The sequence below is a fragment of the Megascapheus bottae genome, chromosome X (assembly GCF_031878675.1).
Source record: "Megascapheus bottae isolate mThoBot1 chromosome X, mThoBot2.hap1, whole genome shotgun sequence".
Classification (NCBI taxonomy): domain Eukaryota; kingdom Metazoa; phylum Chordata; class Mammalia; order Rodentia; family Geomyidae; genus Megascapheus; species Megascapheus bottae.
This window is the reverse complement of record NC_143547.1, coordinates 94,754,724-94,779,453: the sequence shown is the minus strand read 5'-3', so window position 1 is coordinate 94,779,453 and position 24,730 is coordinate 94,754,724. Positions and strand designations below refer to the sequence as shown.

Genomic DNA, 24,730 nt, shown 5'->3' with positions numbered 1-24,730 from the left:
GAACACACCTTTTCAAGTAGTCTGGCAGATCAAAGTAGAGACCATGGCAGACATGGGAAAGCAATGATATAATACAAGTAGGAAATCAATAGCCCAACAAAAAGATAGTTTCCTAACGTGGAGAGTAAAAGGGGGAAAAAAGAAGACATAAGCATCCAATATGACACAGCAGCATTCAAAATGCAAGTGTGATTTGTGAAGGATGTCTGATATGGATCATCTGTAAAGGCCCATAAAGATCATAAAGGAGTCTTATTTCATTGGCATAGGGGAGCAGGAAAAGCAACTTACCTATCCCTTATTTTCTAAGCACACCAATGTGTACCAACTCATAAAGATATCTTGAACCTACTTCATGAACTATGGTACATTGTATAAATGGTCAGGCTTACCTCCTGCTGTTCTCTATTTTTTTCACTTACAGAAATAAGAATTTTGAAACATTCTTCATTAATTCAGTTTCAGGAAAACCTCCAATCACCCAAAGTGTATCCTAGTTTGATCGATGGACACTTGAGCTCACAGTAGTTGTTTCTGCTTTTGGACTATCCTTTTCTCTTGTGGCTGTATTCATCACCCTGTTGACACTGTCCCTGAGTTACTGGCTATCTAAATGTGCACACCAGTTGTGTGGGAGGAAATCTCTAGAGGGGCTGAGAGAAGACAGCCTGGAATGAAATATTTGCTACAGCATTTTGAACAGAGATCCCCAAGAGGTGGTCAGAGTATGTGCATACGAGAGAGAGAAAGTGAAATAAAGCCCATTGTCTACTTTGCAGCCAGTCATTGTGATGTTGGTACCCAGACTTAGTGGAAGTTATATGTTATAGTGCCTCCCCTCCCCTCCAAGTTCAGTTAAAATCAAGGATCTGTGGAACTAAGGAAACAATTCAGAACTGAATCCAGCTGCCAAGTCACAAAAGGCAGCAGTGCCCCCCAAAAAAGAAGACTCTTGGTTAAGGAAGAGATTAATCTCAGAAGCTACAAGCTGAGGTTACTCAATGACTAAGACAACTAGGAGCTACTTGTAAGTTCTTGAACCTTTTTGAATTACCCATGGAGTGGAATAAGTCAGGACCAAGAGTAGAGATGATAGCAGGTGATCCCTGAGCAAAGTCAGGAAAGAAAGAAAGATAGCATGGACACATTGCAACCACTAAATGAGTTTGGTGAGTTGAGAAGATCCACAGTTCTGAAGGACCCTGAAGATTGGTAGGGACTGCTCCAAGCTTGGAAAAATATCAAGTGATGTTTAATATTTATCCAGAGGCCACTAGGTACAAGATGTCCTGCTAAATGTTCAACATATTCTCTCTTTCAAGCCTAATGACAACTAAATGTACAAGTTCTTATTTGGTTTACTTTGTAGAACACACAAATGAATTCAGAGGCATGAAATCATAGCCCAGAGCACACAGCTCATGAGTGTTTCTTCTAAAATTCACATGCTGAAACCCTAACAACGAAGGTGGTGGTGTTAGGAAGAGAAAGACTTGGTGATATGATTAGGTCATTCAGAAGAGAGCCATATGAATTGGGGTAGACTTGGAACAGATGCTTCCCTCCCTCTGCTATATGAGGGCCCAGCAAGAAAATGGTTTTTTTAGTAGCCTGGAAGTGGCTCCCCTCATCACACATCTAGTCTATCAGGGCATCGATCTGACATTTTCCACTTTGCAGAATTATGAATAACAATGTTGTTGTTTATAAGCAACCTAGCCTATGACATTTTGTCATAGCATCTTAAAAGTTGTAAGATAGTGTCAGAGTTCAGGCTGAAACTCGTCTTTCTCATTTTGTATTTCTTTTCACTAAATCAGCTGCCTTTAAAGAAAGGAAGTAAAAATGCTGGAACACACACATCTCCTTCCAGAATTCTATAGTCGACACTGATAGAGCAAAAAGGAAATATGAAAAGTAGGAGAGAGGCAAAATAATGAAGATAACTGGTAAAATTTAGGCCACTACGTATCCTCTGTTTTCCTAATGGTCTCAGGGCTTCACAGGAACAAACAGGCAGAAGCCACAGGAGTTTTCACTCAATAATGGAGAAGCAAGAGCAAGGTTGTGATAAGCCTTTGCACACCATTTTCCTGGCCATTTTCACAAAGTTCCCACGACAAGAAGAGAGTCCTTCACATTTCAGATGCTGGCTTAATGAGAGTATGTACCAAAATGCCACAAAAACTTCTCAAATCAATAGTGCTTTCTGGTACACATCTCCTTGGTAAGCACTTTCACAAGGTGGACATAAAAATGAACGTGCAATGTAATATATTTTCATTTGCAATGTAATATTTAAGAGTAACCTTTAGCAATTAATTTGATTTCTTATCAACCTGTTAGCTTCATAATAGAAGCTCACTAATTTACATTCACATAAAATCTCAGTAGTCAGGTACATCATACAGCATACCTTACACAGGTTGCCAAGATGAGAAGGATAGGTGGGAGCGATTTGAAACTTTTTAACTCAGGAGTCACACTACAAAGAACTTCAGTCTATTGACTCTTCACTGTCCTAATAAGCAGCAGTAAAAACAAAGTCAGTTTCCTTTCTGTGTTTTTATGTTTGCCCATGACATCAAATGAAACCATCTGCTCCAGATCTCTCAGTCCTTCTTAGGAATTCACTGAACTTAGGGAATGTAAATGAAAATTCTCTGCTCTTTGTAATCAGATCTTCGTATGGAATTTTAACTGACTCAACAGGCACTCTCATTTTCTACATCTTTCTCTAACAAGAAGAAAACTCTCCACTTGCTTAATTATCACCTTCTTTCTCTATGTCTAGAAATCTTCCCAGATTTCTGATACAGCACAATAAAAATGATGTGACATTTTCTTTTAGTTAAAGTACAGATGGCAAGATTTGAATCTATCCTTAACCCCTCAGCGGGCTTAATGAGCAGGAAGGACACTTGAAACAAAGCTGTAATCCCTGAACACTGCTTCCAACAAAGCACAAAGATTCAAAACAAAATAAAAATCAAATGTGCCATGCTTGCAAAGATCTGCTTGTCTTTTCTTATCCTTACCAGTCATACATGGTTTACTAGCCTCCTTTTTACATTACAACTTCCAGACAGCATGCATGCATTATATAAATACACACACACACACACACACACACACACACACACACACACACACATTTAAAGCAACTTTCCATTTCACTATAGTAAAAGGTGTGAGCTAAGCATCTGACTCACTTAACGTAGTCTCTGCATGATAATAACCTCAGTGCAAGTTGAGATATGCATTTATTGAACATATACTATGGGGCCAAGAAAACTGCCCAAATATTTTCTTAAAATTGAATCTGTTACCTATGTTTGTTTACTACCATTTCATATTAAGGAAATTAAGATTCAAAGGCTACATAATTTGCTCAAGAATATACTGTTAAAAAAAGAATATACTGTTAATAAGTGGGAGATTTTCCTAACCTACTGAGTATATTCTTAGTCAATGATTTCACTACTTACAAAAATATATGGTGTAAATAGGAAAGGGATTGACAAATGAAGAAGAGAAGATGAGAATGCAGGTAAGAATTCAATGTCTATCCAGCAAATTTATGATTGAGGGAAGAAGGGAGATCCCATTGGCGCATGCCTGTAATCATAGCTACTCAGGAGGCTGAGACCTGAGGTTCACTGTTGAAAGCTGGCCTGTGCAGAAAAGTCCCCATGAGATACTTATCTCCAATTAGCCACTCAAAAACTGTAAGTGGTACTGTGGATCAAGTGTAGAGCACTAGCCTGAGCACAAAGAAGCTCAAGAACAACAACTAGGCCCTGAGCTCAAGCCCCACAACAGACAAACTCACACACATGCACACACATATTCAATTTAGTGCAGAGTTACTCTAGCCTATATTAGCCCTAATTTTGGTGGTACATTGGAAGGAATTAATGCAACTAAAGGTCTAATGCAGTGATTAACAAATACTATAATAGAACTGCTGCCACCCATTCCACTACCCATTATAATTCCTTCAGGTGCAAATGTCAACAAAATTCAATATGGTACAATTATAATTACGATGCTGCCCTGAGTGTTGTATAAATTACATTTGCACTTACACTGACTTACTTTAAGAAAATTGAGCAAATAAATGGGCAAACCTAAATATTTTCTAGTAAGTTCCTTTTATAATAGCCTAGAACACAGAGGAAAAGAAAGCAGTCACTCACTCTGATTAGGATACAAAATGGAGGTTTTTCAGAGCAGAGGCAACATGAATTGGCATGGGAGCCAACCAGATGATGGGAGGAAAGGCACTGCTTGACTCAATGGTCTCTCAGGAGAGATGAGGATACAGGTTTGCTAAAATATAGAAACTAATCCAGCTCCTTGCTGTAGTAGAGTATCTAGAATTGAACCAAATATTGATGACTAAGAACAAATGAATATGAAAAGTCTCATATACAAATGCTGACATAAGTTCTTTGCCCTAATGTGAAAAATGGTAGAGTACTTGAGCACTGAAACTTCCTGTCACTGATAAAGGAGAAAAGTCACAGTGAGGTGGTGAAATGTTCTTTTCCTCAGATCAGTACTCTTTAAATTTTAATTTACTTCCTAATCAGCTGGGATCTTGTTAGAATATAGACTTTTATCCAGTTAGATGGGATGTGGTCTGAAATTATGCATTCCTAATGAGTTCCCCTGTCATACTGACTAAAAGGTTCCAGCATGCCTTCAAAGGAATAAGCTAGTTGGGCTGCTTATTTTTAAGGAATGCTATTATTTATCAGTTTAATAAACAGCACTGACATTTTAAGAGAAAGTAGACTTAAAATTTTCCTCACACCAAAAATGTCATTAATATGACTAAGGCTGTTAGTACTACAAAACATCAGAATCTGAGTTCAAATCCCATTACTGCCTCACAAAAATGCCATTAAGAAAATGGCAAACCTCAGACTTGGTAGAAATACATATTTCTAAGAAAAGATTTATACAAGGCAGGTGGTGGTGGCTCACACCAGTAATCCTAGCTACTCAGGAGACTCAGGTTCAAGTTCGGAAGCCAGCAAGGGCAGGGAAGTCTATGAAACTCTTATCACTGGTAAACTACTCAGAAAAAGCTGGAAGTGATGCTATGGCCCAAATAGTAGAGTATAAGCTTTAAGCCAAAGAAGCTCAGAGATACTGCCCAGCCTCCGAGTTCAAGCCCCATGACCAGCAAATGCACACAAAAATCTTATACCTAGGATATATAAAGAGCTTTATGTACATACTAAAGCTACTAGCACAACAATGTTCATTGCAGAATTATTTACCATAGCAAAGATATGGAATCAATCCAGATGCCCCTCAGTATATGGATGGATCAAGAAAATGTGGTACTTGCTCTGGTGGGTAGGGGTGGGGTGTGGTGACTCACTACTGTAATCCCAGCTACTCAGGAGGCTGAGATCTGAGGATCAAGGTTCAAACCAGCCTGGGCACAAAGGACCTGAGACTCTTATCTCCAGTTAACCTCTAGAAAATGGGAAGTGGGTCTTGTCTCAAGGGTGGGGCAGTAGCCTTGAGCTGAAGAACTCAGGGACAATGCCCAGACCCAGGGGTAGGGTGGTAGCCTTGAGCGGAAGAGTCAAGGACAGCTTTCAGGCTGAGCTCAAGACCCATGATCCACAAAAAAAAACAAGAAATAAAATGTGGTACTTATCCACAATGGAATTCTCTGCTGCCATAAGAAAGAATGGCATGGTCCCATTTGTAAGAAAATGGAAAGTGTTGGAAAAAAATCATATTAAGTGAAGTAAGCCAGATCCAAAGGAACACAGCCTCAATAGTTTCCCTCATGTGTAATAATTAGCAACATATCTAGGACTCTGATAGCAGAGGATCAGAGTAACAAAAAAGCTAAGTACATATGGCCATATAGGATGAAACTTAGCGAAATGAACTTTAAGATATGGAAACAAGAGTTTTATCTTTGTGATTGTTGATCTCAATGTACTATGTGAAGTTATTTCTTTTGTCTTTTTTTTCCCTTATGGTTAATCTCATGTGGTTACCATATCTGACTTTGTTTCCTGGTATATTGTATATACATTCATTTGTTTATTTTAAATAGGGAATTGAAGAGGAAAATAATATGATTAGGAGGGGTGAGGGGCAGGAGAGTGGGAGAAAAACATTTGAAGGGGTATCAATGTTCAAGAAGTAATGTATATACTACCTGATGAATGTAACTGTAACCTCTCTATACACCACCCTGACAATAAAATGCAATGAAAAAAGAACTTTATATCACACTAACTTTAAAGCAAATAACTCACTGAAAAATCGTCATGAAGATAAAGATATGAAAAGATAAGAAGATACACAGATGGCCAATAAGCACTTGAAAATTTGTTCAACATAAATAAGCAAAAGGAAAATGATAATTGAAACCATTTTGAAATACTATTGATATACTATCTAATACACGGGAGACACCAAACCAAATAACCATTTGGTGATACACATCAATCAAATACAAGCACAGCCTACTACTCCTGGCCCACAGGCTCCATGTTCTTCTCAAAATGTAAAATACTGCCATTCTATTTCCTATAGTTGCGAAGACTTACCTTATTCCAGGAATAATTAAGGAGTCCAAAGTTGACACTCTTATCTAAGATCCAAGGCAAACTTATTCCAACTGTGATCCTGTATAAAATCAAAGCAAGTTATTTATTTCTAACATGAAATAGTCAGATAGTCCCAAGTTATACATTCCCATTCCAAGATGGGAGAATAGACAAGTAATAAACCCCAAGTATGTCTGAAACATAATAGGAAAGATGTTAAAAATTCAAAACCCCCATGCTAGGATCTTGTGTGTACTTGAGCAGATTTTGCGCTGCCAGGCACTCAAGCAGCCTCAGTCCTATTACCTTCATGGACTCAAACCATGCTTACAGCTCTTTCCAGTCTTATAACTGCATGTTGAATACTATAGTTTCCTTGCATAGTCTACAGTTCTGAGGTGTCAGTGGAACCCTCTGGGGGACCCTTCCCTGAGGCAGGCTTCTTCTATGCTCTCAAGCTTTCCTTTGAAATCTCAATGGAAGGCTCCAAGACTCTAGTCTTCTATATTATACATACTGCAGAATTATCATCAAGCACACTCCACAGCAACATTGCACCAGGGGTCATTTGAGCCACAGATAAGAGGCCAAGGATTTCCCTGGTAGGATGACAAAGCAGGGTTCTAAGGTAGCTGTACATGCTGCAGCCTTGACAAGTGCCAGAAGGATATGCTCAAACCATTCTGCCTTTCTAGAACTCTGAGCCCATGGTGGGAGCGATTGAAGCTCTCTGAAATATCTTTTTGGTCCTTTTCCCATTACCTTGACAATGCATTCTATGACATTACCCTCTTTAGGAATTAAATTGCATTATATGAGCTCATAGGGTATACACTCAACCATACCCAAACCAAGATAGAAAACTACTAGACTCAGCAACAAGTCTAACTGAAACACGATTCACTGGTCTGTTTGTAATATATACTATTTGCTGACCTAGCCCAAGCCTGACCAGGGAAGACAATTCATGAGGATTACTACCATCGAGGACTTGTAAAATCTACAGAGGGGCCTTGTAGAAGTTTGCAAATTAATTGAAAAACTTTTGACAGCATTAAAATTCAGATACCAAATATGCAGAATGTCAAAGGCCAACTGACTTGAAGGAGGCCTCCCTAGTTTATTGAACTATTTAGGTTTCTGAGAACAGGCATCTTACAAATATGATCTATGGAGTCAGTTCACATCTCATTGGCACAGAATACCAGATTTCCCCCCTCAGGACACTCATTATTTGGTGTTATGCCAGAAAAGATCATTACTGTCATTAGGCCAAATTATTTTTCTGGTGAGGCCTAATTACTATCCAACACAACAGTGATTTTACATGTTATTACTTATGTGCCAATTATTACTAGTGTTGATTTCATTGATTCCCAGATTATTGTGGCCCCTATTCTCTGTCTGTAATTTGCTCCTTTATGTGGCAGGGGCTTTTGATGAACCCTGGCTAATCCAAGTTGCACCCTCTCCAATTATGATGAACTCTGAGGCATTACAAAGCTCAGTATCAGGGATCCACTTTCTACCTAGTATAAACCCATGAGTCCAAATTTAATTTTCCACCAGTGTTTAGTGTTGTGCACTTAACATATTTAAGAACTTAATACAGATGTGGCAAAGAAATGAGTGATGGAAATGATTTAAAATATGCAGGCTAGACTGCCACATTAAAGTGGAAAAGGCAGTAACACTTCATACCCATGCTGGCAAAATGTTAACACATAAATGAAAGCTCTTAGTAGAATGCTCAGCCTGTATATCCTTATTAGGTAACAACCAAGTTTTGTTAACTCTGAATCTGAATGACTTTTAGAAAGGAAACCAAGAGAAAGAACTAAGTTCTTTTTTCCTAAGTATATTCTTTACTTACTGACTACTCAAAGGGCAGTCTAGGGCCAAACCACATTAGAAGCTTTTTTGATATGCGGAATCAAATATAATTATTCTGATTCTGTATTTTGAACATTTAGCATTTTGATAGGTGATTCATATAACTACTGAAGTTTTTAATCACATAAATTAATTGCACAAAGTAATTTCATTATATTTAAATACATGCATATAATGTATTTTGATCAAACTTACCTCCTCCATATTGCTATTTCTTAAGCCTTCTCCCCTTTATCACATTTTACATTCTAGTGAATTTCATTATGTATGTGTGTGTATGCGTGTGTGTGTGTATAATGAAATTTGATCATATTCAGCCCATCACCCTATCCTATCTTTTTCACCCTGCCATTTATTTTCTCCAAATAGTTCCACTTTCTTTTAAGTCTACATACTACATATCACTAACAATATTCAATGTATGTTTTTCTGAGATTGCCTCATTTTCTCAACATGATTATGTCTAACTCTATCAATTTCCCTGAATATTTCATAATTTAATCCATCTAAGATTTCTTTAAATGAGGGGAGAGGTGACACTGTTCAAAAAGAAATGTACTCAATACACCTGACATATAATTGTAAGCTGTTTGTATATCACCTTTAAAATGTACATTAAAAAATAAAAAAAAAACATTTCTTAATTTTAAGTAGCTGTACAAGACAGTTTATGAATATAATGCATCAATCTCCCTTGCACCTTCCCCTTTCCTTACTTGTCTTAGTTTTCTGGCATATACAATGAATTCTTGGACTGCATTCTCCCATCCTCTTTCCCTTCATTCATGTACTTCTCTCCCTTTGGCCCAAACTCCCTCATATGTACCAGTTTCCTAGTTATGCCTTTGTTGGCCTTTCTAAAACTTTATACTATTTGTACTCCCCATAGGGTCTATTTGTAACCGCTTGCACACCACCTAGTGCATTTAATCATAGATTTATATGTACATTCTTGCTACCACCAATGATAGAAACATGCAACCTTTGTTTCTCTAGGTCTGGATTATTTCACTTTGTTGTAAGTTTTTCCAAGTATTTTCATTTTCTTAAAAATAGTACAATATCATTCTCATGGATGAGTACAAATTTATTGTGCATATATATATCACATTCTAGATCCATTTGTCGATTGAGGAACATTTAAGCTGATTCTATATCTTGGCTATGGTGAATAGTGCTGCAGTGAACATGGTTATATTGTTGGCTTAACTGCCCAGTAATGGAATTACTGGGTCATAGAATAGTTCTATGGTTCATTTTTTGAGGAACTTCTATACCCTTTTCCAAAGTTGTTGGACAAGGTTACATTCCCACCAAAACTGAATAATACTCAATTTTATGTGTTTATCATGTTTTCTTTATCCTATTATTGAATGCTGGGCATCTATACTGGTCCATATCTTGGCTATTGTACATAGTTCTGTTATAAACAGGCATGTGGATTTCTCTATTATACATACATACATATATATATATATTTCTTCACATATATGTCCAAGAATGGTACAGCAAAATCATATGGTAATTCTGTGTTTTGTTAACCTCCATACTAACTTCCATAGTGGCTAGCTTTGTTGACATTCCAATAGTGTATAAGGGTCCTATTTTCTCATGTAATCACACGTATTAAAGTTTGAAAAATCACTAGTCTGTAATTAAAGGCAATGCTAAGAAAGCATAATAATTGCTATAGTGACCCAATCAAGAAATTTCTACATAACTGACTGATAGTCTTTAGCATTTTTGACAGCCTCTGTTCTTAATGAAAAATCATCTACTCACCAGACTGGTGGCTCTCACCTATAATCTCAGCTACTCAGGAGGCTGAGATCTGAGCATCATGGTTTAAAGTCAGCCTAGGCAATAAAGTCTATGAGACACTTATCTCCAATTAACCACCAGAAAATCGGAAGTGGTTTGATTCCTCGGTACCACATACATAGAAAAAAAAAGCCAGAAGTGGAGCTGAGGCTCAAGTGGGAGAGCTCTAGCCTTCAGAAAGTCCAAGGACAGTGCTCAGGCCCTGAGCTCAAGCCCAGGACTGGCAAAAAAAAAGCAAGCAAAAGGGTAACATCAATCAAGATGTAATGTACTTATGAACTTATTTGTTCAATGCCAGTTTCTTTCTACAAATATTTAAAGATAATGAAATTGTGAAAAGCAAACAAAGCTGAACATGAAGAGAAAAGGAATCTCCCTATTTCATCATACAAAATTATCTCCTCTTATTTTTTTGCTAAGATGAATCCATTGATGAAGTTTAATTTATTATTTTAGTAATTAGGTTGCATTTTTTTGAGACAGGTCTCCCTATATAGCCCAGGCTGGTCTTGTACTTTAAAGTACATGAAATACTATTACTTCCAATTATGGAGTTTGTAGGCTTGACCATACCCAGCTAAAATTTGAAAGTTTCTCTCTCTTTCTCTCTCTTTCTCTCTGACACAGGACTTGAACTTGGGACCTGGGCACTGTGTCCCTGAGCTTATGCATTTAATGCTAGCACTTTACCACTTTGAGCAACAGTCTTCGAGTGGTGAATTGGATAAGAACAGGCTGGCTTTGAACCACAATCCCTAGACCTCAGGCTCTTGAGTAGCTAGAATTATAGGTGTGAGCCACTGGCAACCTTATGTCTTTTTTTTTCTTCCCTTTTTTCCAATACTGGATCACACCGAAACTCCTATTATGGGTACCATTATGCTGTATTCTAGGAACTATATTTATGCTTTATTTCACTGAACTTTGTCATTAATTTGGTAAAGTTTTTAAGTGACACTGTTTCTTGGAGACCATATATTTCCTGTTTAAAGCAAGTGTCCACTTTCATTTCAATTTGCTACTAAATTCAGTCCTACAATTTATTAGGATGATCCAATATTTCTAATCCTAATACAATCTGTGTTTTCAACAGTTTGGTTTTTAATATCAAGTATATTTTATTTTTCATATATTTTTATTGTAATTAATAGAAGGGTTATATTATATTCACCAGATTTAAGGTGCATTACTTCACATATATCGATACCCTTTCTCATGTCTTGGTCCCCATTTCCCTCCCCCCACCCCCGCCCCTCATCTTGTTCTCTCCCTTCCCTATCCTATTTCAAATAACCAAATAAACATGTATACAATATATCAGATAACAAGGTGAAATACTGTAATGATATGAGATACCCAAGGGACAGCAAAACACATGAGAGATAACATAGTACATTAAGGAAAACAATCACACATTATATGGCTTTTGTTTCTATATCCTAGAGGTCCTTTCCTTTAGTGTCATACCATATGGCCTTATGTATCTAGGTTTTGTTCTATTGTAAATCTCTGCTAGGAGAGCCCAAGGTTTCTACTGATTATGACAAATGAGGGAAACCATTGAGCCTATGTTCCTTTGAGTCTGGATTACTTCACTTAATATGATTTTTTCTAAGTCTTTCCATTTCCTTACAAATGGGCGATGTCGTTCCTTCTGACAGCAGCATAGAATTCCATTGTGTACAAATACCACAACTTGTTGATCCACTCATCAACTGAAGGGCATCTGGTTTGGTCCATATCTTTGCTATGGTAAATATTGCTGCAATGAACATCATTGTGCTAGTGGATTTAGTATGTCCTTGTTTCTGGACGATTGAGTAAAAGCTAAAGAGTGGAATTGCTGGGCCATAGGGGAGCTCTGTTTATTCTTTTGAGGAACTGCCATACTGCTTTCCATAGTGGTTGAAGGGAGTTTGCACTCCCACCAACAGTGTAGTAGTGATCCCTCCTGGCCATATCCCTGCCAGCATCTGTTGTTATTAGATTTCTTAATCATGGCCATTCTGAGTGAGGTGGAATCTTAGAGTTGTTTTGATTTGTATTTCCTTTTTTCATATATTTTTATTGTAATTAATAGAAAGGTTACATTATATTTGCCAGACAGAAGGTACATTAATTCATGTACATTGATACCCTTTCTCATGTCTTGGTCCCCATTTCCCTCCCCCGACCCCCACCCCTCATCTTGTTTTCCCCGCTTCCCTATCCTAAGGCTCAAGTGGTAGAGCTCTAGCCTTGAGAAAGTACAAGGACAGTGCTCAGGCCCTGAGCTCAAGTCCAGGACTGGCAAAAAAAAATGGCATTTGGTTCAATGATACAATTTGTATGTACACATTCTTCATATAAGTAAAATATGCTACGTTGGCACAAATTTTTTTTCCTTGAGAGCTGGTTGTTAAACAGTTACTAAGCTACTATTCATTAGTTGACTATATAAATGAAAACCATCATGAGCCTAAAAAGGTTTTTAACTGAATTTTGTATTGAGGCAATAGCTCAGTGGTCTAATCTTTGACTAACATGACTCAGGTCATGGATTTAGTGTTGATCACTGCAGAAAAAGGTGTTAAATTGAATTTGCAATAAATAAATTTAGGTCTAGCAATCACTGTTACCACATCCATGATGAAATTATCATTGTAGCAATTCTTTTCATATCAGATAATTTGAGCAGTAGGTAAATTCAAACAGTTTGGTGACATGACAGCTTAGAATAATTTGTGATTGCTCATATTTCCATTAGAATAAGTTCCTATTATACAGTAGAGAATTTGAGTTTAAATGTCTATTTAAACTCAAGATAATATTGATAAAATTCATTAGCATTTATGACACTAATAACAATGTGACAAACTGCTTATTTGGATTTATTACTTGTATGTGTGTGTATGCATGTGTTCTAGTTAGAAGGAGAGCACTCATTTTCTCTGGGTGGACATATATAGCCTTTCATGTTTGCAGGTATACAGTCTAAGAAAATCTCAGACTTACTACATGTTTCTAGCTATGTATAGTTTGTCCAGGCTTACTACACGTTTCTAGCTATATGTAGTTTGTCCATCTATCCATCTAATCTATTATTTATATTTACAGCATATGAATGATATAAGGATATGCCATAGCCATTTAAAATATCACATACTAACCATTATTGGTAAAAAGGTTTTGAAATTTTAATTAAAAGCTTGTATAATTACTGTTTCCCATAGGAGGTCACTATTCAATTGAACTACCCTTTCAGTTCTAAATTTGGTCTAAGAAACCAATTGTTCAATTTAAATGATAGTTTGGGTTTAGTCAACAAGCAAGTGGTGGCCTAGTAATTGTTTTGACAACCAGCTCTGAAGGAAATATATATTCTCATGTGTCTTGTTTCTGTTCTTACGGTTTGGATCACAAATGTGAGCCACCATGACTCTTTTCTTTCTTCTTCATTTTCTTTACTTTTGCATAAATAAGGGAGGCAGAAACCTAGTTCCTTGCACATGCTATGCAAGTGTTTTACCCTTTGAATAGTTCCCTAGGGGTCTTGCTTTCTTTGTCCCTGCTCATCTAATACATGATCTTCTTGCTTGCTCCTCTCAAGCAGCTGGGATTACAGGTATGTGTACCACATCTTAATTCATTATTTATTTTAAAAAGAAAATTAAACGTACATGTAAAAGGATGTTAAGTATAGAGAAACTAAGTACAACATTACTTAGATACTTTGTCTATTTTCTACTTCAATCTCTGTGTATGTGAGAGAAACAGAGAGCAACAGAGAGACATACAAAGAAAACAAAAAGTCTGAAAGCTATTCTCATGTAGTTTTTAGTGCTCATGCAGTTTTTAGTTATTCTCATGAGGTTTTTAGTGCTATAACCTCTACCCATTATGTTATTCATACATTTATTGAACCAATGTTTACTCAGGGCTATAATATATTTGTTATTATATGAGGATAACATTTCTCTGGGCACATCCATAGTAGTTAAGATAAATGATAATCAAATCTTAAAGCAGACTAATTAATTTAAAATTTTTAGAAAAATTCCAAAAGGAATTGTCCAGTAATTAGAAAAAGGTGACTTGCAAAAGAATGGAAAGAAAAGGTATCTATAAGAAGGCCTCATTTCACCTTTATTCCAAAGGATGAGAATAAGACATCCCATAAAGATAAAATAGCAAGTACAAAGCTCTTGAGGTGGAAAAAAGAAGCTTTTGAGAACATAAATTGAGCAGAGAGAGATAAAGCACAAGCAAAATTTTATATTCTAATTTTTACTTGATGTGTATAGAATATATTTCATGTCAAAAACTAAATATGTAGAATTTGCACAATATACAGTTTGCACAATGTACATTAGACTTTTGGACACAAAGGCTGTTTCCAATGTTTTGCAGTTCTGGCAGAGTCCATTCAAGTACAAAGGACATTAATATCGATAACTAAGATGTATTATTCTTTTCCTAGGCTCATACAAGATCAGGCTTGGATGACATCTGTACCATGCCTGAAGTGAGTAGATAGATACTTGAAGGTCAAATGTGACCACCATCATGTATTTGTCAACTTTTTGCAAACATACTTGGACTCATTCATTTATACATTATTTATAGCTCTTTTCTATCTACAGTGACAGCACTGATATTAGAGACTGTGTAATCAGAGAAGCCTATAATAGTTATCCTCACATAAAATGTTTATACATGTCTGTTATAAAGTATGAATTTATTAGAGAATCTTAGATTGAATCCTGGGAACAGTGAGCTGAATGAAATGTCTTCTGCTTCAGAGAAATAAGAAGGAAACTCAGATATAGACAGAAATAACTATCCAGGTTCTAAGCTCTTTGATTGGAAAGGCATCTAACTGCATTCTCTACGTGCTTGATTGAAATAAGTGAAGATGTGGAAAACTGGAACACCACCAAGTAATTTGACGTTTTGCTCATGGAGCTTTCTATGGTGGCACATTTACTTTGGTATATTTAAAAATGACTCCCATGTTGTCACTGTTTAAGAGAAGAGATGGCACCACTTATAGGGATCAGATATTGGCTTATGCTTTCTTTTAATATCCTTATGTGTTTTTCTTGTCAGGGAATGCTGGTCTCATCAAATGAAGTAAAAATGTCAACTTGCTCTCTCTTTTGTGTTTCTAATTTCTATATATCAGGTTTGCTGACTAGTATAATTTTTTCCTTAAATACTTGATATACTTCTTCAGTAAAGCTAGATGGGCTATTGTTTCTTTGTTAGAAGGTCTTAAATTACAAATCGAATTATTCCAGTGGATATAGTGATAATAGTGATTTTCTGACTTTCTTTTTTTCCTTAATCAGATTTGACCATGTGTATTTTTAGGGTGTTCCTCTAGTTTTCTTATGATATTTAAATTACTGGTTTCTATCTTTTTATAACATACTCATACTCAACTTTTAAAATCTTTAGAAAATATGTCTTCACATTTATTCTTTTTTTGAGAAATTTATGTTTTATTTCCAAAATCATGATGTTAATACATTTAATAAATGTCATGCCTATGAGTGTTTAACTCATGTAATGAAAGTATATATGTTTGAAAATATACTTTATACATTATATACTTTATATCATTTTTTCTTAATCTCATATTCTAGCCCTCTTCTTCTCTTGGTTTATATTTGTTCTTGATAACGAGAATTTATGATCTCTATTTTTCCCTGATGAGGATGACTAGAAACAATTTTTACTGCATTAATTTTCTCCATTATTCAATTTATTTGTCCACTTCAATGCCTTCTTCACTGTAGAATGTATGTACAGTAGAATATAGATAGAGTGGAATATTATTCAACTGTAAAAAAAACTTATTCTGCCATTTTACATGGGATAGTCTCCAATGATGATCCTCCAAACTTTATCTCCTAATACTTAGGATTTCCAAGTATGTCTACTAATTACTATGAGTCTCAGAGATCAAACTACCAAATGAATTAATTTATAACATGGACAAAGTTTCATAATATACATCAGAGAGGGCATTAGTTTAACATTGAAGAGTTAGAAAAGACATGTGAATAACGTATGGTTAGAATTCAAACAGGTAGAGAACAAAAACCAAGAGATTTCTGTGCAAAGAAGATTCTAATCTCATAGCCACAGAAATGATTATGTTCAAGCTAAGATTGCTCCTGTGACAGTGAAAAATCCTGTCGTGCTGGACTGAGTGAAAATAATGCAGAAAAGGAGGAATGAAAGCCAATTCTCTCACTCTGCCAAACCAATTCTAGACAAGTCATGCTACTTGAAGCTCTACTTTGAACCACATTGGTGGCCTTGCAAGGTTTTTCTGCACAAACATGAACAGCTCAAGAGACACCCAACATGTTATCTGTACTGCAATCACATTTAAAAGCTAATGGAAACACATAATGTACCATTTCTAGTCCAGCCTTTTGTAAAGCAATAAATTGCATGGAAAATACAGTACTTATGCAAATGTGGTATTACTATCAGATATCACATTTGCATAACCATCTGCTAGGATTTTAGACCCAAGCTCAGAAATGTTTCCATTCCAAGACTCTAGTTAAATCTAGTAATAGATACCAGGTTTTGTACCATCAACAGGTTTTAAGAGGGTTAAGAGTGCATGCTATAACAATTGAATAAAAAAATATAGCCATTATGGCTAATGAAGTTCTAACTGTGAACTTCACACACAAATTGAATTCAGCCAATTATTTAGTATGCATTATCACAGATTTCCTATATACTCAGAAGCTAGTAAGGGGAAAACACATATTCATTTATTCATTTATTAAATATTTAAATATTTATTGAGCAGTTTATTATGTACCAGAAGTACATCCTAGAGATGAGGATGTAATTATGAACAAGACAGACAAAGGTTGGCATGGTGCACATATCCCAGATACTAGCGAGGTAGAGGCAGGCAAAATAATGAATGCCAAGCCAGTTCAGGCAAAGGTAGTTAAGATCTTGTTTCAAAACCCAACCTACAATAGCCAATGTAGGGAGTCAGCCAACGTTCAAATGATGAGTGGAATAAGTTATCTCATATTGGTATAGTAACTCACTTTGTTATCTGATATATTGAATTTATTTGTATTTGGTTATTTGAAATTTGATAGGGAAGGGGGGAAAACCAAGACGGGTGGGGGGTGTGGGGGGGAGGGAAATGGGTACCAAGACATGTGAAAGGGTATCAATGTATGTGAATTAATGCACCTTCTATCTGGCAAATATCATGTAACCCTTTTACTAATTACAATAAAAAAATAAATAAAAAAAATTTAAAAAAGAAAACATGAGATATATACACAATAGACCATTGTTCAGCCATAAAGAAGTATGAAATTATGTCATTTGCAGGAGAATGTGTTAGGAGGAGAATAGCTACTAGGTGTGAGACTCTAGTATCTATCTGCTGCATAGAAAAGACATAAAAATCACTGCCTGGCCAAGAGGCTGGCCTAGTGCTAGGGTGATTGCCTAGCATGCACTCAAGACCTGGGTTAAATTCCTCACACATACACCTGGGTTTAATACCATTTACATAGGAAAAAGTCAGAAGGCATGTAGTGGCTCAAGTGATAGAGCTCTGGCCTTGAGAAAACCCAAGGACAGTGCTCAGGTCCTAAGTTCAAGTCCCTGGACTGGCAAAAAAATCATTGCCTTCACAAATCTTATATTCTAGTAGGGCAGATAAAATCAAGTTGATCTACCAGGCAATGGTGACTCATGCCTATAATTCTGGCTACTCAGGAGGCTGAGATATGAGGATTGCAGTTCAAACCCAGCCTGGGCAGGAAAGTCTGTGAGACTCTTATCTCCAGTTAACCACCACAAAACCAGAAGTGGCACTGTGGCTCAAGTGGTAGTGTGGTAGCCTTAGCAGGACAACACCCAGACCCAGAATTTAAGTCCCACAACCGAAGGAGGGAAAAAAAAAAACCTTGATCTAAAATACATTATAGAGCCGGGAGTTTGGCCTAGTGGTAGAGTGCTTGCCTAGCATGCACAAAGACCAGGGTTTGATTCCTTCGTAACACATACATAGAAAAAGCCAGAAGTAGTGCTGTGGCTTAAGTGGTACAGCCTTGAGAAAGTCCAAGGATAGTACTCAGGCCCTGAGATCAAGGCCCAGGACTGGTAAAAAAAAATACATTATCAAGTAGTGACAGTGAATAAAGAGAAAACTTCATAGAAGGATAAAGCCTAGTAAGTGTGGTGTTTATCTAGGTATACTAGTCAGGGAATGTCCTCAGGATGTCTAATCAAAGGCCACAGGAAAGAAGAGGGTGGTGCCTGTGTAGGGGAGACAGCATGAACGCAAATGTAAAGCATCCAAAGTAGAATCTTTTTCTCTTTTTTTGTTCATGGCGCTCGATCTCTGGGTCTGGGCACTGTCCCTGAGCTCTTCAGCTCAAGGCTACTGCCCTACCTCTTGAGCCACAGTGCCAATTCCGGTTTTCTAGTGGTTAGTTGAAGGTAAGAATCTCACGGATTTAGTGCCCAGGCTGCGTTTGAACTGTGATCCTCGTATCTCAGCTTCCTGAGTAACTAGGATTACATGTGTGAACCACCATGCCTGACTCTGAAGTAGAATCTTGCTTGGCGTGTTCAAAAGAAAATAATACAGTAGGCAGTGTCTATAGTATAATGGGAAAGGAGCAAGGTGGCAGAAGAGTAAGTATTAGGGATTAGCTATTAGGTATTCATATAGACCTTGGATAAAACTCTTATCGTTCACTCTGACAGAGGAAATAATAAATGGTTTTGAAGAGTGACGTGTTACACCCATCTGTCTCCATCTTTCTCTCTCTTTCATTCAAGTCTTGAGAAGAAAATTTGTCTTAAAGTTCTTCAAGATAGTCTAATGTGTGTTATGAATTGAAAAATTATTCCTTAATGTCTGTATTTTAAGGAGAGATTTTGGACAGAGAGAGCCAACATATATGCAAAACAGCAATTACACATACATTGCAAGAATGCACGCTAATGTGGGTAATAGGTTGGGTAAGGAATTTCATAAGAAGAATGTGCAGATCTCAATGTCACTGCCAATATCTTTTATGCTGCTATAAAGAAAGCAATTCATCTTGTGGTCCATGTTTTTCGATTTCCTTTCTAACTACATGCACTCAACTCTAAAGGACCATACTCACTCCCAAACAATATTAGGGAAAATGTTCTCATGTAATGCCAGACTTGTAAACTGAATGGAAGCTATGATATCAAACATTGATTTGCCTGACCTCTTAGCTACTTTCAGTTCTGGACCTAACCCTGTCTGTACTCAAAGATGTAATTTTTATAATGGCTGCTATTTGTTGAATTCTTGGTCTGGGCTGTGAACTTTTCTAAGTACCTCAGGTTAATAACTAATTCAATCATCACCATAACCACACATAGCAACTACTATAATGATTACTAAAATGATTACCATTTCTGTTCTAAAATTATGTAATGGACAGTCAAAATTTTAGGTAATTTGCTCAAAGCACTATGGTAAATGTCTTGATCATGACTGAAATCCAAATCTGTATGAGAATAAACACTGGACTTTAACCACAACACAAATTTACAATTCTACAACTCAGCCCTCAAGGAGGAGCTATAACCTGACAATATATTCGCCAGTCTTCCTAGATTTTCCCTACCATCTAAACTTCCACATGAGTATACCTTTCCCCCATTTACACTGCTCTAAATTCTAAGTCTACTGAAGCTTCCAAAAATGCTCTAACTGCCTTCTAGATAGTTCTTTTTGGAATGGAGCTCAGTCTATTTACCCAGGCAGTGTGCTTTCTTCCAAATCAGAGATGATTTAATATGTCTCAAATGACCATCCACATTTCTTGCAATAGATTCATCTTGCCTTTGTAGTTCATTCTTCTACTGCTGGAACATAAGAGGCCCATTTGAAAAACATACTTCTACCTTTCTATTCTTTTTGTCCTTATCTCTCTGCCTGCTTACCTCCTCCCTGCCCACACTTCTACCTTTCTCTGTCTCTGCCCGTCTGCCTGTCTGCCCGTCTGTCTGTCTGTCCTCTCTCTCCTCTCTCTCCCCTCTCTCTCTCCTCTCTCTCTCTTCTCTCTCTCTCTCCCCCTTTCCTAGATATATGTTGGGAACTTTTTTTTTTACTGCTAAGTTACATCTTCAGTCCTGCCTCAAACTCTTCTAGAGTTTCTGGAGAGCCATAGTAAAGTTCACCTACAAGCACTCATCATCTCTTACTTTCCCCAAGGTTTACCATTGGCTCTCACAGTATTAACACACACACACACACACACACACACACACACACACACACACACACACATACACACACACTTTTCCATACCTGTGCAATACACCTTTACATATAAATGATGCGTTTATATGTGGTTTATTAGTTCGCAGCTTGTAAAATGCATTTGAATTTTTTTGCCAGTCCTGGGGCTTGAACTCAGAGCCTGAGCACTGTCCTTGGGCTTTCTCAAGTTCTACCACACAAGTTACAAGAACTTGAGAGTTCTACCACTCTCGAGTTTCTAGAGTTCTAGCACTTGAGCCACAGTACCACTTCTGCCTCTATCGACATATGTGGTATCGAGGAATCAAACCCAGGTTTTTCTGCATACTAGGAAAGCACTCTACCACTAGGCCAAACTCCCGACCCCTTGTAAAATGCATTTGAAGAGGGAATTTCTTTCACACTTCCAATTGCATAGAACTGAAAAACTGGTTTCGAGTACCTCCATAATTGGAAAAAGGCAAGAGTGTATGTATTGAGAGCCACCAAATGTTTATAAAAATTCACCCTAAAGTCAAATAAAAATTGTTAATATAAAATGTAAGCAAAGTGATTGGAGTATGAAATGGAATGAAAACCAGGAGATCTATTTTGTATCTGACATGCAGCATTAAAATGTGATTTATACATGAATCCTAAGTCCCTCCACTAACTGCTACTGGCTATAAATATAGTGAGAAATAATTTGTTATTCTTGTATTAATAAATATTACTCAGATGGGAGGGTCACTGCAGTATTTGTTCATAAAATTACCTGCCTTTGTTTAAAAAGCAGTGGTGTGAATATTATTCTCTAATAATTCTTAGGAAGTGATGCTGTGGCTCAAATAATAGAATGCTATCCTTGAGCTCAGAAAAGGATCATGGGCAGGCCCCAGACCCTGAGTTCAAGCCCCACAACTGACAAAAAAAAAAACCTTGCTCTACACCTGCAGATTCTTCTTTGTCACCCTGCACCAGGATTGACTCCAAATCGATCAAAGACCTGGGGGTAAAAGCAGATACACTGAAAATTTTACAAGAAGGAATAAGAGATACACTAGGTCTCCTTGGCACAGGTCGAAACTTTCTTAATAAGGACCCAGAAACACAACAAATCACAGAAAGTCTGGATAAGTGGGACTGCATTAAACTGCAGAGGAAGGAAATGGGGACCAAGACATAAGAAAGGATGTCAATGTTTGTGAATTATTGCACCTTCTATCTGGTGAACATATCTGTGGGGCACGTCACATCAAGGGTAAAAGGCCTACCTCATGGTCCAGTGCTCACTTCCTGGTTTTGGAGATCCAACCTGCTGGTCTCCTGGTTGGGAGGTTTGGCTGTGATTTGTGATGTAAAATAAGGCTACCTCGAACCCATGGATTGGCTCCACCGCCCTCTCTGACCGCACCTACCTCTCCCTATCCTGCCCACCTTTATGCTGATAGGCTCCTGCATCTTACTATAGCCCCTTCTACTTTCCCAATAAATGAGTTTTTGCTGTGACAGTCTCCCTGGCGCATCTGTGTCTTCCCTCTAGAAAGGGAGGGCTAGGTGAAGGCGGCCAGCTGGCCCTAACCTTTCTCGGTCTCCTCTGTGTTCTCCTTGCCGCTCCTGCGGGTCAAGGGACAAGGAGTGCTAAAAACCCCGACACATATCGTAACCCTTCTATTATTACAATAAAAATATATGAAAAGAAAAAATCCTTGCTCTAATGTTTTCTACATTTTTACTCTAAAACCAATTTCTACATAACAGGTCTGATTCACCCATGTGTCACAATGCACTGTGATATTTCCTCCCTCAATATTAGTGCGTCAGTCTGTAGTTACAGGTTTATATTGGGCAGGGCTCAAAGAACTGGCATCTTTGCTCTTCCATTTTTATTCAAGGAAATTTAGCATTTTGGGGCAGACTCTTCCCATGTTTTCTATTCAGTGGAAACAATCTCCAATCAAGTCTTTAAAACCAAATATAGGACTGGGAGTTTATCCTAATAGTAGAGTGCTTGCCTAGCATGCAGAAACCCAGGTTTGATTCCTTGGTACCACATACATAGAAAAAAGCTGTGGTTCAAGCGGTAGAGCTCTAGCCTTGAGAAAAACCCAGGCCCTGAGCCCAAGCCCAGGACTGGCAAAAAAAAAAAAACAAAAACAAATCTATGAATTATGTGGCTAGACCAAATTTAATCAGTTTGTCTTTTAATATTTCCCATCTCTTACCTCAAAATTCTTTTTATTCATATCCAAGTGGCTCACAAGACTGTGGAGAATCCTTTTCCTTGCCTGGGTCTACTGTTCCCTGCAAATTTCAGATCACCCTGCGTGCTCACCTCTTCCTCTTCTATTCACAAAACAGTGGTTTATGTGAGCTTTAAAAACACACATACACACACAAACACACACATACATACACACACACACACACACACACACACACACACACACACACACAAAATCACTCCATATTGGCCTGACTGAAACAAAGCTGTGAAGCTCTAGCTTCAAACTGAAAGCACACTTACAGGAGCCATAGATAGATGACAGGGCATTATTGGATACTCTGGAAATGGATTAGCATACTGTCTTAACACATTTGGGAGCCAGGCAGATCTGCATTCGTATAGGAATGGCACTATTTTAACAATCCCATTTAGTCTGGAAAATCATTGTGAAGATTCAATAAGCAAAGCCATGTAAAATGTTCAGCACAGGACATAAAACAGTAATGATTAGTGATTACTATTCTGAATCATGCCTGCAAGGGCCCCTGTAGAAAGACTTAGCAGCCTTGTGTCCCTGCTGTATAAGAAACAAAACATACTCAGGCCTCACATTTGTTTCTCACAGACAGCCGGAGGAGATCGCACTTATTTAGAATTGCTTCCAGGAAACTAAGACAGGTAGTGGCAAGTATGAGGAAAGCACAGAAAGAGCTGAAAAAACACAAAGGAAGGAAAAGGGGAAGGGAGAAAAGAGGAAATGCAGCATCACTTACCAGAGAGTTCCAACGAAGATGCAACCAGGGCCCTGAGCCTTGGAGAATAAACGAAGATGCAACCAGGGCCCTGAGCCTTGGAGAATAAATTTGTTGCAGCGAAATTCAAGCAATAGATATTATGAATAAAGAGTAAGTAGTACAGCTCTACACTAGATTTTATACAGTGTTACATTCTTCAGACTGTCCAACATACTGTAGCTATATAATCAGTATTTGGGCAATGAATTTAATCAGATTGTAGGGCTTGGTGAATAGAAGGAGGCAGTTATAACATGTGAAAGGTTACTTTGAATAGGAGCAGTGATGAAAGGGAGGCTTTATCCATTCTTCACCTTGCATTCCAGTGCCCACAACTCCCTCAAATCTCCCAGGAACTTAGATATTTCCATCCTCACAATGACACCATTACAAGACATATCTACTTCTCATAAAACATTATTCTTTTCTCCCATCACAATTCAGGATGCAGTTTTTAAGATACGTTATATACATAGGATAATACCTATCAGTGTTTTTAAATATTCCCTTTGTTCCTCAAAGGTTCTAAACTATTCCCTTGTTGTGTTTTGTAGAGTTTCACCACCTATTTGGAGATCAAAGCAATACCCATACACTTACACACTTTCTGTTTCTGAACAAACAATGTTCTAGAATTCAAACAACCAGGTCTCTTTGCTCTATCAAATGCCAAATTGTGACATTTGTCTATATTCTTGGTTCCTTCTTTTGTTAGAATTGCAGGCTTTTGAAAGCTAACATTATAACATTTTGTCTTTGTTGTACAAACAAAGGAACTGAGTCTCAAACATAAAGGAAGTTATTGGCCCAAAGTTATATAACAAAAGTAGCAGAACTATGGTTACTACTGACATGTCCACCCTTTCTCTTTATGTATTATGCTTAATGTTACTAATATTTATTTCATTATAGATATGTATATATATATAAATATTGGGGGACAAGTGTGTTCTCATTCTACCACTGGAATATACCTATGAATATTCATCCATCCAAAAGTAATATGATGTCTTCTGACATTTAATGCTTTAATGTGAGAATTCCTAGTAGTTTCATTACTAGGGATATGGGCAATCATTTGAGATCACCTTGATTGCCAAGATGGATTCAATATCAAAGAGATAAAAGTATA

General features: G+C 37.3%; 1 protein-coding gene across 1 annotated transcript in view; it reads right to left on the bottom strand.

The window, feature by feature from the left end:
• The window catches only part of LOC150041609 (putative MAGE domain-containing protein MAGEA13P), a 132,123-nt gene extending 108,445 nt beyond the window's left edge, over positions 1-23,678 (bottom strand). Inside the window, exons 1-2 of the mRNA XM_090325814.1 lie at positions 23,578-23,678; positions 6,591-6,669 (exon numbers count right to left, since the gene is read on the bottom strand). The gene's annotated coding sequence lies outside the window, so the exon portion shown is untranslated. The remainder of the gene's footprint in view (positions 1-6,590; positions 6,670-23,577) is intronic.
• Positions 23,679-24,730: the final 1,052 nt, after the last annotated feature.